At 43.2% G+C, this 15,554-nt stretch overlaps 1 protein-coding gene and 1 pseudogene across 4 annotated transcripts in view; one reads left to right on the top strand and one right to left on the bottom strand.

The window, feature by feature from the left end:
- The window catches only part of PAK2 (p21 (RAC1) activated kinase 2), a 99,803-nt gene that overhangs the window by 79,306 nt on the left and 4,943 nt on the right, over positions 1–15,554 (bottom strand). Inside the window, exon 1 of one of the 4 annotated variants that reach the window (XM_063622206.1) lies at positions 11,439–11,730. The exons of 2 other annotated variants lie outside the window; for them this stretch is intronic. The gene's annotated coding sequence lies outside the window, so the exon portion shown is untranslated. Of the gene's footprint in view, positions 1–11,438; positions 11,731–15,554 lie in introns of those variants that run through there. One more of the 4 variants, XM_063622209.1, reaches the window with a different exon arrangement.
- LOC134733408 (uncharacterized) lies at positions 3,428–3,554 on the top strand (annotated as a pseudogene).

Genomic DNA, 15,554 nt, shown 5'->3' with positions numbered 1-15,554 from the left:
AATCAAAACATGACAGAAATCATCAGAGTTGGGAGAATGAGACCTTAAGCCCCAGACTTAGAAAAAAAAACCTGCAAAAGAAGTATCTACCAGCCTGGGCAACAGAGTGAACTGTCTCTACAAAAAGATTTTAAAAATTAGCCAGGTATAAGCCAGACGCGGTGGCTCATGCCTGTAATCCCAGCACTTTGGGAGGCAGAGGTGGATGGATCCCCTGAGGTCAGGAGTTTGAGACCAGCCTGGCCAATATGGTGAAACCCCATCTCTACAAAAAAAAAAAATACAAAAAAATTAGCCAGGCGTGGTGGCAGGCACCTGTAATCCCAGCTACTTGGGAGGCTAAGGCACAAGAATCACTTGAACCCAGGAGGCGGAGGTTGCAGTGAGCCCAGATCATGCCATTGCACCACAACAGCCTGGGCAACAAGAGCGAAACTCCATTTAAAAAAAAAAACAAAACTGCCAGGTATGGTAGTGTACCTGTACTCCTGGCTACTCTGGAGTCTGGAGGCTGAGGTGAGAGGATCGCTTAAGCCTAGGAGCTCGAGGCTGCAGTGAGTTGATCGTGCCACTGCATTCCAGCCCAGGCAACAGAGCAAGACTCTATGTCAAAAACAAACAAACAAACAAACAAACAAAAAACAGAAAACAATGAGATACTACTACCTATTGGAATGGGTAAAATCCAAAACAATAATATTACATGCTGGAAAAGACATGAAGCAACAGGAACCCTCACATCCATTGCTGGTGGGAATGCAAAATGGTACAGCCACTTTGGAAGACAGTTGAACAGTTTCTTACAAAATGAAATACATTCTTACCATACACTCCAGCAATCATGCTCCTTGGTATACACCCAAATCAGCTGAAATCTTATGTCCACCAAAAACCTACACATGAGCACTTCAATAGACATTTTTTCAAAGAAGATATACAAATGGTCAATAAGTACATGAAAAAATGCTCAACACCACTAATTGCTAGGGAAATGCAAATCAAAACTAACGTGATACCACCTAATACCCATTAGGACTATTAAAAACAACAACAATTGTGTTAAAAAGGACGTAGAGAAACTGGAACTGCTGTGCGCTGCTGGTGGAAACGTAAAGTGATACAGGCGCTGTGGAAAGCAATACGGTAGTTCCTCAAAAAAGGAAACACAGAATTATCCTATGACCCAGCAATTCCATTCTGGGTATGTACCCGAAATAACTGAAAACAAGGTCTCAAAGAGGTATTTGTACACCCATGTTCATAGTATCATTATTCTCAGTACCTAAAATATGGAAGCAACCCAAGTGTCTACTGATGAATAAATAGACAAGCAAAACAAGGTAAATACATACACGGGAATACTACTCACCCTAAAAAAAAGAAAAGAAATTCTGACATGCTACAACACAGATGAACCTTGAGGATAAGTGAAATAAGTCACAAAAACACAAAATATGATTCCACTTACATAAGGTACTTAAGAGTGGCCAAAATCATGCAGACAGAAAGGAGAATGAGGAGTTATGGTTCAATGGCTATAGAATTTCAGTTTTGCAGGATGGAAAGTTTCGGAGATGGATGGTGGTGATAACTGCACACTATAAATGTATTTAGTACCAGTGAACTGTATACTTCAAAATGGTTAAGATGGTAAATTCTGTTACATGTATTTTACACCACGATAAAAAACTCCACACATCAATGTTTACAGCAGCTTTATTCATAATCACCAAACCTGGTCCTTCAATAGGTGAATGTACATCCAGACAATGGAATATTATTCAGTGCTAAAATGAAATGAGCTATAGAGCCATGAAAAGACACGGAAGAACCTCAGATGCATACTGCTAAGTGAAAGAAGCCAAGTTGAAAAGGCTGCACACTATGTAATTCCAACTATGGGACATTCTGGAAAAGGCATCGCGATGGAGATAGTAAAAGGATCAGGGGTTGCAGTAAAGGTGGGAGGAACAGGTGGAGCAGAGTTTTAAGGTGGGGAAACCATTCTGTATGACACTGGTGGAGACATGTTGTTATACATTTGTCAAAACCCACTGAATGTACAATACCATAGGAGGAAACCCTAATGTAAACTGTGGGCTTTGGGCAGTAATGATGTGTGAATGCTGGTTCACTGACTGCACCAAATATACCACAGTGATGCAGGATGTTGATGATGGGGAGGCTTGGAGAAGAGGGGCGTGAGGAGCATGGGGTATATGGGAACTCTGTACCTTAGGCTCAGTTTTGCTGTGAACCTAAAATGCTGCAAAGTCTATTAATTAAAATGAATAAAAAATTTTAAAAATTGTTAGAAATAAGAGCGTGACACTAGCCGGGCGCGGTGGCTCACGCTTGTAATCCCAGCACTTTGGGAGGCCGAGGCGGGCGGATCACGAGGTCAGGAGATCGAGACCACGGTGAAACCCCGTCTCTACTAAAAATACAAAAAAAAAAATTAGCCAGGCGTGGTGGCGGGCGCCTGTAGTCCCAGCTACTCGGAGAGGCTGAGGCAGGAGAATGGCGTGAACCCGGGAGGCGGAGCTTGCAGTGAGCCGAGATTGCGCCACTGCACTCCAACCTGGGCAACAGAGCGAGACTCTGTCTCAAAAAAAAAAAAAAAAGAGCGTGACACTCAACCAACACATACTTATTTCATACCTATTTGTTCAAAGCTCTGTAAAATAGAATAGTATATTAAAGAAAACTAAATGAATGAAAAAGAAACTTCAGATGGAAGTGCTATAAAGGAAAATAAACACACTGAGGGGCAGGAAGTTAGATGCAGAGTGGGGGTAGGCAGAGGTGATCATGAAAGATCTCTTTCAAATATGGCCTCAGTGACATTCAGGCAGAAGAAATAAAAATCTAAAGGTCTCAACGTGAGAACAAGCTTCTCAGAAACAATGCTACCTCTTTGTCTTTGGCAGATTAGGAAGATTTTTAAATTAATAAGAATTATTAATAACGACTATAGTTCTTACTAGGACTAATAAAGACTAAGTCCTATATTTAGTAAGAACTATTTATAAAAACTGGTAATTCATAAAAATCTTAGTCATTAAATTTAATCAATAGGTTATGTATAAAACTGTATATTACCAATAGAAAATGTTCTTTTTCAGTTTTCATAGAACATTTTCCAAAATGGATTATGTTTTAAGTCACAAAAAAAACCCTCAATAAGTTTAAAAGATTTTAAAAGATTATAGAAGCTGACAACAATGAAAGAAAATATGAGTGAATAGAATTACCCTAAATACCTCCTGAGTCAAAGAGGAAACCAAAACTAGAACCACCAACTATTTGGAAAATACTGAGCAGAAGAACATCATTCATGTAAATTACAATGTGCAGCCAACGCTGCACTCAAAAGCAAATGAAGAACATTAAACGTTTTTATCATTAAAAGACATTAAAAGGAACTAGCTTTGCACAGTGGCGGTATCGTAGCCAATGAGGTCTATCCGAGGCACAATTACTGCTCATTGAAAACACATTAAAGGAACTAAGAATTCATTAAGAATTAATAACATGAACTTAATGTTAACATTGTTTTTTTTTTTTTGAGACGGAGTCTCGCTCTGTCGCCCAGGCTGGAGTGCAGTGGCGCAATCTCGGCTCACTGCAAGCTCCGCCTCCCGGGTTCACGCCATTCTCCTGCCTCAGCCTCTCCAAGTAGCTGGGACTACAGGCGCCCGCCACCACGCCCGGCTAATTTTTTTGTATTTTTAGTAGAGACGGGGTTTCACCGTGGTCTTGATCTCCTGACCTCGTGATCCGCCCGCCTCGGCCTCCCAAAGTGCTGGGATTACAAGCGTGAGCCACCGCGCCCGGCCAACATTGTTAACAACAACAAAAAAAGCAGGAGAGCAAAATAAAGAGAAAAGTAGAAATCAGAGATTCAGAAAACAAACAAAAACAATACAATAAGTAAATCTCAAAGCTGGTTAGTAAAAAAAACCACTAAGTAGACAGACATTTGGCAAATTCAGAAAAATAATGAAATCACTAATAAAAAAAGGAAATGAACACCACAGATCTTAATGACAAAACATTATACACACCTATATAGTAACAGATTTGAAAATCTAAAAGAAATGATCTAGGAAATACAAATTATCAGAAGTGACTCACCAATAAGGATTCCTGAAGAGGTTACAGAAGTTACTACACAAGTTATCATAAAGGCCGATCTATTCTTTTTTTTTTTTTTATGAGACGGAGTTTCATTTTTGTTGCCCAGGCTGGAGTGCAGTGGCACGATCTCGGCTCACGGCAATCTCCCCCTCCCGGGTTCAAGCGATTCTCCTGCCTCAGCCTCCCGAGTAGCTGGGATTACAGGCATGCGCCACCACGCCCAGCTAATTTTCTATTTTTAGTAGACACACGTTTCTCCATGTTGGTCAGGCTGGTCTCAAACTCCAAACCTCAGGTGATCCGCCTGCCTCGGCCTCCCAAAGTGCTGGGATTACAGGCATGAGTCACTGTGCCGAGCCTATTCTTATTAAACTAAATTTATATGAGATTCTCCTCTAACCTTTCAGTAAATTCTGTATGCATGACTAATATGAGTGGGATTTTGGTTATTCATGATACCTTTGATACCTTTGATTAATAGCAAATTTACTACTACATTTCCTCAGCAATAGTTAAGAGAAAAAAACCACATCATCATCTAAATGTTACAATAGCATCTGATAAAATTCAGAAGCCATTCCTATTTTTTGTAAAGCAGAAACAGAATAAAATAATAATCTTTCTCTAAATCCAACAGCTGCCATCATCCCTAACTGTAAAAATATTAACACCAGAGTCATTTCAAGACAATGACACCTCTCTTATTTAACCAAGTCTTGGAACTTCAGGCCAATGTAATAAAGACCTAAAACAGGGTTAAGGGCCGGGCACGGTGGCTCATGCCTGTAATTCCAACACTTTGGGAGGCTGAGGCAGGCGGATCACGAGGTCAGGAGATCGAGACCATCCTGGCTAACACGGTGAAACCCCGTCTTTAAAAAAGAAAGAAAAAAAAAAACAAAGTTAAATATTGTAACCATAGAAAAGTGGCTGAAGTTACTATTATTCTCAGATAAAACAATGAACTTGGAAAACAAAATAAGCAGACTTTTACTGAAGTCCAGTAAGATAATAAAAATACCAACGAACAGAAAAATCTAGTTAACTACTTCTTCTTTTTTTTTTTATACTTAGAGATGGAGTCTCGTTCTGTTGCCCAGGCTGGAGTGCGGTGGCTTGATCTCAGTTCACTGCAACCTCCGCCTCCCAGGCTCAGACAATTCTCCTGCCTCAGCCTCTGGAGTAGCTGGGACTACAGGTGTGCACCACCACACCCAGCTAATTTTTTGTGTTTTCAGTAGACACAAGGTTTCACCATGTTGGTTAGGCTGTTTCCAACTGCTGACATCAGGTGATCCACCCACCTAGGCCTCCCAAAGTGCTGGGATTACAGGCGTGAGCCACTGCGCCCGGCCAAATATTTTTATATCTGTATTTTATTTCTGTAGCAAAACTATTTTAAAACTCTTTTGTCTCCACCAGGCATGAAAAAATTCTAGAAAGATTAAGATTGAAACACAATGGGCCGGGAATGGTGGCTCACGCCTGTCATCCCCACACTTCGATTACCTGAGGTCAGGAGTTTAAGACCAGCCTGGCCAACATAGCAAAACCCCATCTCTACAAAAAAAAAAAAAAAAAAAATCGGTTGGATGTGATGGTATGGTGCCTGTAATCCCAGCTACTCGGGAGGCTGAGGCAGGGAAATCGCTTGAACGCGGGAGGCGGAGGTTGCAGTGAGTTGAGATCCAATACTGCACTCCAGCCTGAGTGACAGAGTGAGACTCAGTCTCAAAAAAAACAAAAAAAAAGAGATTGAAACACAATAATTATTAAAAGCACCAGAAGAAAACACCTAAGAATGTTTTTTGTAAAGGTGGAATGAGGAAGATCTTAAACAGAAGGCAATAGATTAATATCTATTACATGTGAAGAGCTTCTACAATTCTTTTTTTTTTTTTTTTTGAGACGGAGTCTCGCTCTGTCGCCCAGGCTGGAGTGCAGTGACGCAGTCTCGGCTCACTGCAAGCTCCGCCTCCCGGGTTCACGCCATTCTCCTGCCTCAGCCTCTCCGAGTAGCTGGGACTACAGGCGCCCGCCACCACGCCCGGCTAATTTTTTGTATTTTTAGTAGAGACGGGGTTTCACCGCGGTCTCGATCTCCTGACCTCGTGATCCGCCCGCCTCGGCCTCCCAAAGTGCTGGGATTACAAGCGTGAGCCACCGCGCCCGGCTGAGCTTCTACAATTCAATAGGGAAATATAGATTGGTAAAGTCTTTTTGGAATGCAATTCAAAAAAAAAAAGAAAAACAAATTTAAATGCACACTTACAAGTCTTTTTTTTTTTTTTTTTTGAGACGGAGTCTCGCTCTGTCACCAGACTGGAATGCAGTGGCGCAATCTTGGCTCACTGCACCCTCTGCCTCCTGGGTTCAAGCGATTCTCCTGCCTCAGCCTCCAGAGTAGCTGGGACTACAGGCGCATGCCACCATACCCAGCTAATTTTTCTATTTTTAGTAGAGATGGGGTTTCACCATGTTGGTCAGGATGGTCTTGATCTCCTGACCTCGTGATCCGCCCACCTTGGTCTCCCAAAGTGCTGGGATTACAGGCGTGAGCCACTGCGCCCGGCCTACAAGTCGTTTTAATGGAAATACTTATATACATATGCATGTGCACAAAGACATACGTATAAGTTCGTTAAGGCTCTAGTTTTAGTTGCTCAAAGTTAGAAATAACATAGATGACCACAAATAATTAAAGTACTACCATATGGCGTGATATCTTATGACTTAAAAAGTAGAGGTGCCACTATATGTCATGATATGGAAAACAATAATGATCAGATTTTTTATTTTAAAATCAACATAGAAAGTATCCGACACACAAAAAGTACTTATTTCTAACTCAGTAAATAAAACTATTAATAGTGGGTAGGTACTTCTAAGGAATGGGACTAAAAAGAGAAAGTAATTTTCACTTTTTAAGAATTTTGTAAGACAGGGTCTTGCTCTGTCACCCAGGCTGGAATGCAATGGTGCAATCATAGCTCACTATACCTCCAACTCGAGGTCAGGCGATCCTCCTGCCTCAGTCTCCCAAAGAATTTTCACTCTTTACATATTTAATTGACTTGTTTGAACCTTTTATAATAAACATGTACTGCTTTTAGAATTTAAATTTAAAATAAGGAACAAAACCACTGTTCCAGTTTGTTACAATGGTTCTCTCTGCCAGCTGAGACTAAAGTAATTTTGTCTTAAAAGTTTTTACTACTTTCCAAATTTCTTATTTAATATTTTTTCTACTTTTATTTTTGTCTCATTTAAGAGATGGGGTCCCCTGTGTTGTCCTGGCTGACCTCAAATTCCTGGACTCAAAGGATCCTCAGCCTCCCACCAAGTAGCTGGGACTACAGGCACCACCAGCCACTGTCCACTTTTCAACTTTTATACAGGAAATATGCATATTTTTAAATCTGAGAAATTTGTGTTCAAAAACCCTATGTTTTATTTCAGTGGTGAAACGATTTTATATTTTTTCTCCTGAAAAATTATATTTTATTCACCCAAAAGTAATTTTTATTTTTAGTTACGGTCTCAGAAACTTCGTTCTTTTAGAAGGCAGCTTTTTGTTTGTTTGTTTTTGAGACAGTCTCACCCTGTCACCCAGGCTGAAGGGCAGTGGCGCAATCTCTGCTCCTGGGTTCAAGCAATTCTCCTGCCTCAGCCTCCCAAGTAGCTGGGATTACAGGTGCCCGCCACCACGCCCAGCTAATATTTTTATTTTTAGTAGAGAATACTAAATTCTCTACTAAAGAATAGTAGAGAATATAGGTTTCACAATGTTGGCCAGGCTGGTCTTGAACTCCTGACCTCAAGTGATCGGCCCGCCTCAGCCTCCTAATGTGTTGTGATTACAGGTGTTAGCCAACCCACCTGGCCTAGAAGGCAGTTTTAAATCTAAGTTTAAGAGTATCAACTCTACAGCATATAAGAACAGACTATTAACTAACGTTTATTAAGAACTGTAATTACGGAATACCTGCATTCCCTCATTTGATCTAAATATGCCTATGAAACTGGTATTATTATTATTATCCCCATCTTACAGGTGAGAAAAGCAAGTCTTGAAAAGAATGCATATCTTGCCCAGGGTAAAGTAGAACAGTAAGAATTGAAATGCAGGAGTAAGTACTAAAGAAACTCAGAGATAGTAGGCTGGAAGACTGAAATCCTGAATGAATGTTCAGACTGACTACCCTTAACCAGGCAGGTGACCCTAGAAGGGAAGAAGTGATGAAACTCAACTCTGATCACAGAAGAAAACAACCAGTATTTTATTTTTGGGGGGCAATGAGGTTTTTCCTTTCCTATTCTGCTCTGTTAAGGCACAAAAAGGATACTAGGAAGAGCTTGGACACACAATTTGCAATTAACACCCTCCCTCTGATTAGTCTGGAAACTCAACTCTTAAAACAAACTGATCAAAACCTTTACGACTTAAAGTCTTGAAGATGACCCAGTTTCTTTTTCTTTTTCTTTTTTTTTTAATGAGACGGAGTCTCGCTCTGTAGCCCCCGCTCTGTCGCCCAGGCGGGAGTGCAGTGGCGCGATCTCAGCTCACTGCAAGCTGCGCCTCCTGGGTTCACGCCATTCTCCTGCCTCAGCCTCCCGAGTAGCTGGGACTACAGGCGCCCGCCACCATGCCAGGCTAATTTTTTGTTGTATTTTTAGTAGAGACGGGGTTTCACCGTGTTAGCCAGGATGGTCTCGATCTCCTGACCTCGTGATCCGCCCGTCTCGGCCTCCCAAAGTGCTGGGATTACAGGCGTGAGCCACCGCGCCCGGTGAAGAAGACCCAGTTTCAAATTTTAACCAAAGTGTAAAAGTCAGAAAGCCAAAAGAAATATACCCAAATATTATTATAATAATAATCAATTTTGATAGATAAAAGGAAGAATCTAACATTTCCCACTTATTTTATCCTTGGCTACTTGAAGAAGTTCTTAAATATTAGGAAAGTATAATTGAAAGTTTATCTTTAGCTACCTGAACAAGTTCTAAGTTGTCTCTCTTAAATAGTATAATTGAAATAGAAACTGTTGGTGGGGTGCGGTGGCTCAAGCCTATCCCAGCATTTTGGGAGGCTGAGGCGGGCAGATCACCTGAGGTCAGGAGTTCGAGACCAGCCTAACCAACACGGTGAAACCCCATCTCTACTAAAAATACAAAATTAGCCGGGCGTGGTGGCGCGTGCCTGTAATCCCAGCTACTCCGCAGGCTGAGACAGGAGAATCGCTTGAACCCAGGAGGCGGAGGTTGCGGTGATCGCACCATTGCACTCCAGCCTGGGCAACTGAAACTCCGTCTCAAAAAAAAAAAAAAAAAAAAAGAAAAGAAAAAAAAGAAATCTTAATTGTTAACCGCATCTACTTGGGAACCTGTCTATCATAAAGATCAGAGAGCCCTATCACCTGTATACTCGAACTACAAACTTAATTTTGAACTTGGGTTTGCAAGGTTAGTATTAAATAGCACGGAGTCCAGAATAGTATCTCTCTCTGAATCACAGTAAACCATAAACCAAGGCCCTAAGGAAGTGAAATACCCAGGAACTCTTCCTTCATAAAAATATCTGCTGATTAGAAGACACTGGCAGAGAAGCCAACATCTACAGACCAAGTTTCAAACTCCAACAAAACTCCAACCTTTCTACACCTTAATCCCTCAGGCCAATAAAACACCCGTTAAGGACAACTGAAACTACTATTTAAAAAATGATGACAGTATTGAAGCTGAGTATTGGAGCCATTTTTTTCAGAGCCTTGCTGGAGGGAAAGGTAACAATGGGCTATTTAGTGAAAACACAAAATACACTGAATTTAGGTCAACCTCTGTTACCAAATCGGAAAGTTTGTTTAAGACCTACATCTATTACAGGTTCACTTTCCGTAATAAGTGTCAATCAGTGTGCTTGGCTAATAAGCAGCTCGAAAGATTTAATAGCCGAGGATGACAGAGTGAAAAAGTTGCCTGAAATCCATACTCCTAACAGAACATGAAAAAGGCTCTTCATATATACACGAGCATAAGTGGGTTTTACAGAAGCCACAGAGCTTCTGGCAAAGTTGACAAGTTTTAACCTGCTTTAGAAATTACTATTCACTGCCTTCATCCCAATGTAACTTTATTGTTATTCTATTGGACAACCCTACAAAAACAAAACCCCCAGAGCAAATTCTTGTACATTTCAATATCCTGCCTACTTATAAGAGCGGAAAAGTCGAACACGGCAGGGGAAAAAACGTGACGTGCACAACCTTGATCCAAAACACAGCTCTTCGTAGTCTAATTTTAGGCCTAACCATTTTGTCTTTTTATAAAGGTTAAAAAAGAAAACAAAGAAAGGACACATCACCTGTAACGCAGAAGTGAGATAATGATATCAACCGGAGTTCGTTATTTATCAAGGGAAAACAAATCACGCTCACACTGCCCAGAGAGTAGTACTATTAAAATTAAGATACAAGGATGGGTACAACCTCACACCCACTGACGATGACACGCTTCTGTTCTTGGATGACTTATCTTTAAAGAATTAGTTAAAAGGTTGAGTCCACAGAGAAATCTGTGGCGACGTTTTGTGTTTGCGTGTGTTTCCAAGAAAGCCAAACATGGTGAAAAACCAATCTTAACTTCACCTAAGTTATCTAAAGAAGCAAACTTCACCCCTAGGCTGAAGCTCAAACAGGAGCGAGGAGAAGCTCCGAAAGTTCCGTTCGTGAGCGGTGGCCCTCAGGCGCCCGGGACGATCTGCGTTTTTACCAATGTGGAATGTGGAAAAGAGGTTACAGGCTGGAGCTGAGCAAACAGTCAAGCTACTCGCGACAATATTCCTGAGCAGTGAAACTGAGGTGAACAGAGAGCGAGCAAGCAGGGGCTGAGAATCAGTGAGAGAGGAAAAATCAAGGAACAAAACCGGAGAGTCTGGTCCAGCATTAAGAAAACGGAGCAAAGGAAGAGGGTGAAACGCGAGGGGAGGGAAGACTGAGAGTCGGCAGAGACCGTGGTGCCGCGCGGTTCAGGGCAGGGCTGGGTCCAGGAAGAGTGAGACCTCGGCAGCCCGGCAAGCTTCCCATTTCAGGCTAAAGCCAGCGAAGAAAACGGCCCTGGGGAGCAGACAATGAGCCACCGCCCCAGGAGCTGCGGCTCCCAGCACGCAGGTGGCGGCTCCCCGGCCCCGCGCGGGGCAGGTCGGCCGTCCCGGGCCGCTCCCGCCCGCCAGGCCGCGGAGAAGGAAGGAGGAGGAAGAGAGCCGGCCTGCGTCCCGCGCCGGCCGGACTGTGTGCACTTACCCAAGGCGAGGCAAGGTCCCCGCCCCAGCGAGGCGCCTCGGTCAGAGCTCCCGGCGAGCTGCGGAGCCGCCCCGGGCCAGCGCGCGGCGCGGGGAGGGGAGGGGAGGGAAGGGGAAGCGGGGCGGGAAGAGACGCCGCGCTGGAGCAGCCGCTGCTACCGCTAGGCCCAGCGGCGGCGGAGCCCTGCGGCCGCCAGGGAGGGGAGGGGAGGGAGCCTTCGGCAATGGCGACGGCCCGGGCCGGAGGGGAAGCGGAACAACCGCCGCCGCTGCGCGTGGCCACAACCCTGGGGGAGGGCGACGGCGGAGAGCGGGGCGGGGCGGGGCGGGGCCAGAACCCAGAACCCCTCCCGCCCCGAAGCCGGAGCTCCCTGGGGCGGAGACGAGCGCCGCCTCCCATAGGCAGGCCCGCGCGGGGGCAGCTGGGAGTAGTAGTTCGGTGATAGACGTTGCTTTTATTCCTTTGGTAGTCTTTGTATAGAGAGGAGCAGCCAGTCCCTCATTTAATTCAGCATTGTCTCCAAGCAGGTTTCTGCCGACGGAAGACGCTGACAGACGATTGCTGTTCTACACATCTGCTCCGCGACATTTGTTTCTGGGAATTCATCCGTTATCCATTTTGCTTTTTTGCTTACAAAGTCTTAACTAAAATTTTGCTGCTAAATTAAGTGCCACCTCCTTGCAAATTAAGACTTCCCTATTTTATCCACGGAGGAGTTCATCAATGTTTCACTTATTCTACAAATATTTGAGTGTCTGATATGGACTAGACACTGTTAAGCATCAGAAATACAAGGGTGGGCCAGGTGCAGTGGCTCACGCCTGTAATCCCAGCACTTTGGGAGGCTGAGGCAGGCGGATCACCTGAGGTCAGGAGTTCGAGACCAGCCTGGCCAACACGATGAAACCCTGTTTCTACTAAAAATACAAAAATTAGCTGGGCGTGGTGGCGCACATCTGTAGTCCCTGCTACTCGGGAGGCTGAGGCAGGAGAATCGTTTGAACCCAGGAGGAGGAGGTTGCAGTGAGCCAAGATCGGGCCACTGCACTCCAGCATGACAGAGCCGTCATGTCTCAAAAACAAAACAAAAAACACAAAAGAAATGCAAAGGTGAAAACGATTCACCAAGTCTTTGTGGAGCATATATGAAGACATAGTAATTAAAGTAGTCACACCTGGTATAAGAAAAACCTTGGCGAGGTTACTTTGGATAGGGTGGTCAGAGAAGGCCTCGTTAGGGAGGTGACACTTAAGGCAAGAACAGAAAGAGACAGCAATAAGAAGCACCCAGAGAAAAGCAATACAGGCAGGAGAAGAAAGAAAAGGGCTTGCTATGGTCAGTTTAAGAAGACCTGTGTAGCAGGGGCCTAGAACAAGAAGGTGGTACTATTAAGAAAACACTACAGCAGACAAGATTCAGGTCATGAAAGATCCTGAATGCCAAGGTAAAAAGCCCATATTACAAAAAACCATTAAAAGGCTGTTTTAAGCAGGAAAGTGATGTTACCTGGCTTACACTTTAAGATCACTAGACTGCAATGTGGATAATGGAGTATAGAGATGCAAGAATAGAAGGGAAATAAAGTAGGAAGGCAGTGGAAAGAGAGGAATTGTGCTTCTCTATCAATGTACAGCAAAAAATTCAATTGATGCAGAGGGTACAGGAGAGAAAGGAATCAAGGAGCAACATGGCACAGTGAGAGATAACCTGAAAAATGCTGATTAATTATTAAACACACAGAAACACGGGATAAATAAGACATCATTTCAAAGGCATAACTTGCAAGAATGAAAACAGAATGCTTCTGACAGTCTTCCAAATTTCACACTCAACCTGAAGAAGGGGCAGGAAACCAGAGTGGTAAGCAGGGCAGTGAAGCCATGGTTGTGTTGAGGGCACCTACTTATCTCAGAAATCTCTAGGGTTTTAATAGGTGCACAGGAAACTAAAGACAAGGACTTGGGCCTGTACAAGAAATCAGTACTGTGACCCTGCATAGGACTGGAAATTCAAAGCGCTATACCCTCCAAGAACAGACTGGGGGAAAAAAAAAACCTATACTAGCCCAGGGAGACATACAGGATATTTGTTTATTTTGGCCTGCAGTGGGCTTGCAGGGCAGAAGAAAAGTTTCCCTTTAGAATTAATAACCTTTTAGAAATTTCCCTCACTAAGGTTTTAAAGTTCAAATTTGTCAAGAAAGTGGTCCCAGGCTGGAGTTCTGGGGGGCCTGGAAGAAACAAATACAAATCCTGACCGCACAGGTGTACCCTCAACCTGGGTCTCAAAGGATTTCACAGATAAACAGGATTTCCAAAACCAAACATGAGCACCAAAATACAATACACCTGAGGAAATAAGCAGCAATGAGTGAGTCAACAGAAACTACAAAGAATATAATGAAACCCATACAGACTTTAGCTACTGGAATTGATGGCTACAGAATATAAACTACGCTTATTTAAATGATTAAAGAAAATAAGACAGGAGCTAGAAAACACGAGCAAGAAACAAGATGCTTTTTTTTTTTTTAACGACCAAACAGCTTTGAAAATAAAATAAGTAGGCCAGGAGCGGTGGCTCACACCTGTAATCCCAGCACTTTGGGAGGCCGCGGTGGGTGGATCACCTGAGGTCAGGAGTTCGAGACCAGCCTGGCCAACATGGTGAAACCTCCGTCTCTACTAAAAATGCAAAAATTAGCTGGGCATGGTGGTGGGCACCTGTAGTCCCAGCTACTCAGGAGGCTGAGGCAGGAGAATCACTTGAACCTGGGAGGTGGAGGTTGCAGTGAGCCAAGATCATGCCATTGCACTCCAGCCTGGGCAACAAGAGCAAAACTCCGTCTCAAAACAAAAACAACAACAACAAAAGAATTAAGCAGAATTTCTAGAAACAAAGAATAATTGAAACCAAAGCCAATGTTTGGTTAAATAGCAGATTACACACAATTGAAGAGAAAATTAGTAAACTGGAAGACAGATCAAAAGAAATTACTGAGAACAGCCTAGAGACAGGAAAAATGAAAGCAGGCTTAAGAGACATGGGGATAGATTGTTAAGGTCTACCATACTCCTAATGAGAATTCCAGGAGAGAAAAGAGAAAAACCAAAAGAGGCAGATAATGATGAGATAATGGCTGAAAAATTTCTGGAATTAATTAAAGACAAGAATCTTCAGATTCAGGAAGCAAACTGAATACCAAGCAGGATAAGTAAAGAAATTTCAAACACATGAAAATGAAACTGCAGAATACCAGAGATAAAGCAACCAGAGAGAAAAGACATTCTGCACAACTATTACATTCATAGCAGATTTCACAACAGCAAAATGGGTGCCAGTCAATAATGGTATATTTTCAAAGTACCAAGAGAAAATAACCAAGCTTAGAAGTGTATAGCTACCAGCTGGGCACAGTGGCTCACACCTGTAATGCCGGCACTTTCGGAGGCTGAGGTGGGCAGATCACCTGAGATCAGGAGTTAGAGACCAGCCTGGCCAACAATGGCAAAACCCTGTCTCTGCTAAAAATATAAAAAATAGCAGGGTGTGGTGGTGCGTGCCTGTAGTCCCAGCTACTTGGTAGGCTGAGGCAGGAGAATCACTTGAACCCAGCAAGTGGAGGTTGCAGTGAGCAGGGATCACGCCACTGCACTCCAGCCTGGACGACAGAGCGAGACTCTGTCCCAAAAAAAAAAAAAAAAAAGTATACAACTACCTAAATTATCCATCAGATGAGTGAGGATGAAATAAATATATCATCAAACATAAACAAGCTACCAGCAGAGACACACTAAAGGAACTCCTTAAAAGGTATATTTCTTTCTTTCTTTTTCTTTTTTTTTTTTGCAACGGAGTCTCACTCTGTCGCCCAGGCTGGGGTGCTGTGGCACGATCTCAGCTCACTGCAACCTCTGCCTCCCGGGTTCAAGTGATTCTCCTGCCTCAGCCTCCCGAGTAGCTGGGATTACAGCCACATGCCACCACTCCCGACTAATTTTTTGTATTTTTAGTAGAGGTGGGGTTTCACCATGTTGGCAGTGTTTACAAGATAATATAAACAAAACCAGAAATGTTCTGCTATACTAAAAGTGATGTCATCTGCAACCATTTAC

This window comes from Symphalangus syndactylus, chromosome 17 (assembly GCF_028878055.3).
Source record: "Symphalangus syndactylus isolate Jambi chromosome 17, NHGRI_mSymSyn1-v2.1_pri, whole genome shotgun sequence".
NCBI lineage: Eukaryota > Metazoa > Chordata > Mammalia > Primates > Hylobatidae > Symphalangus > Symphalangus syndactylus.
This window is presented reverse-complemented; position numbering and strand designations above follow the sequence as displayed.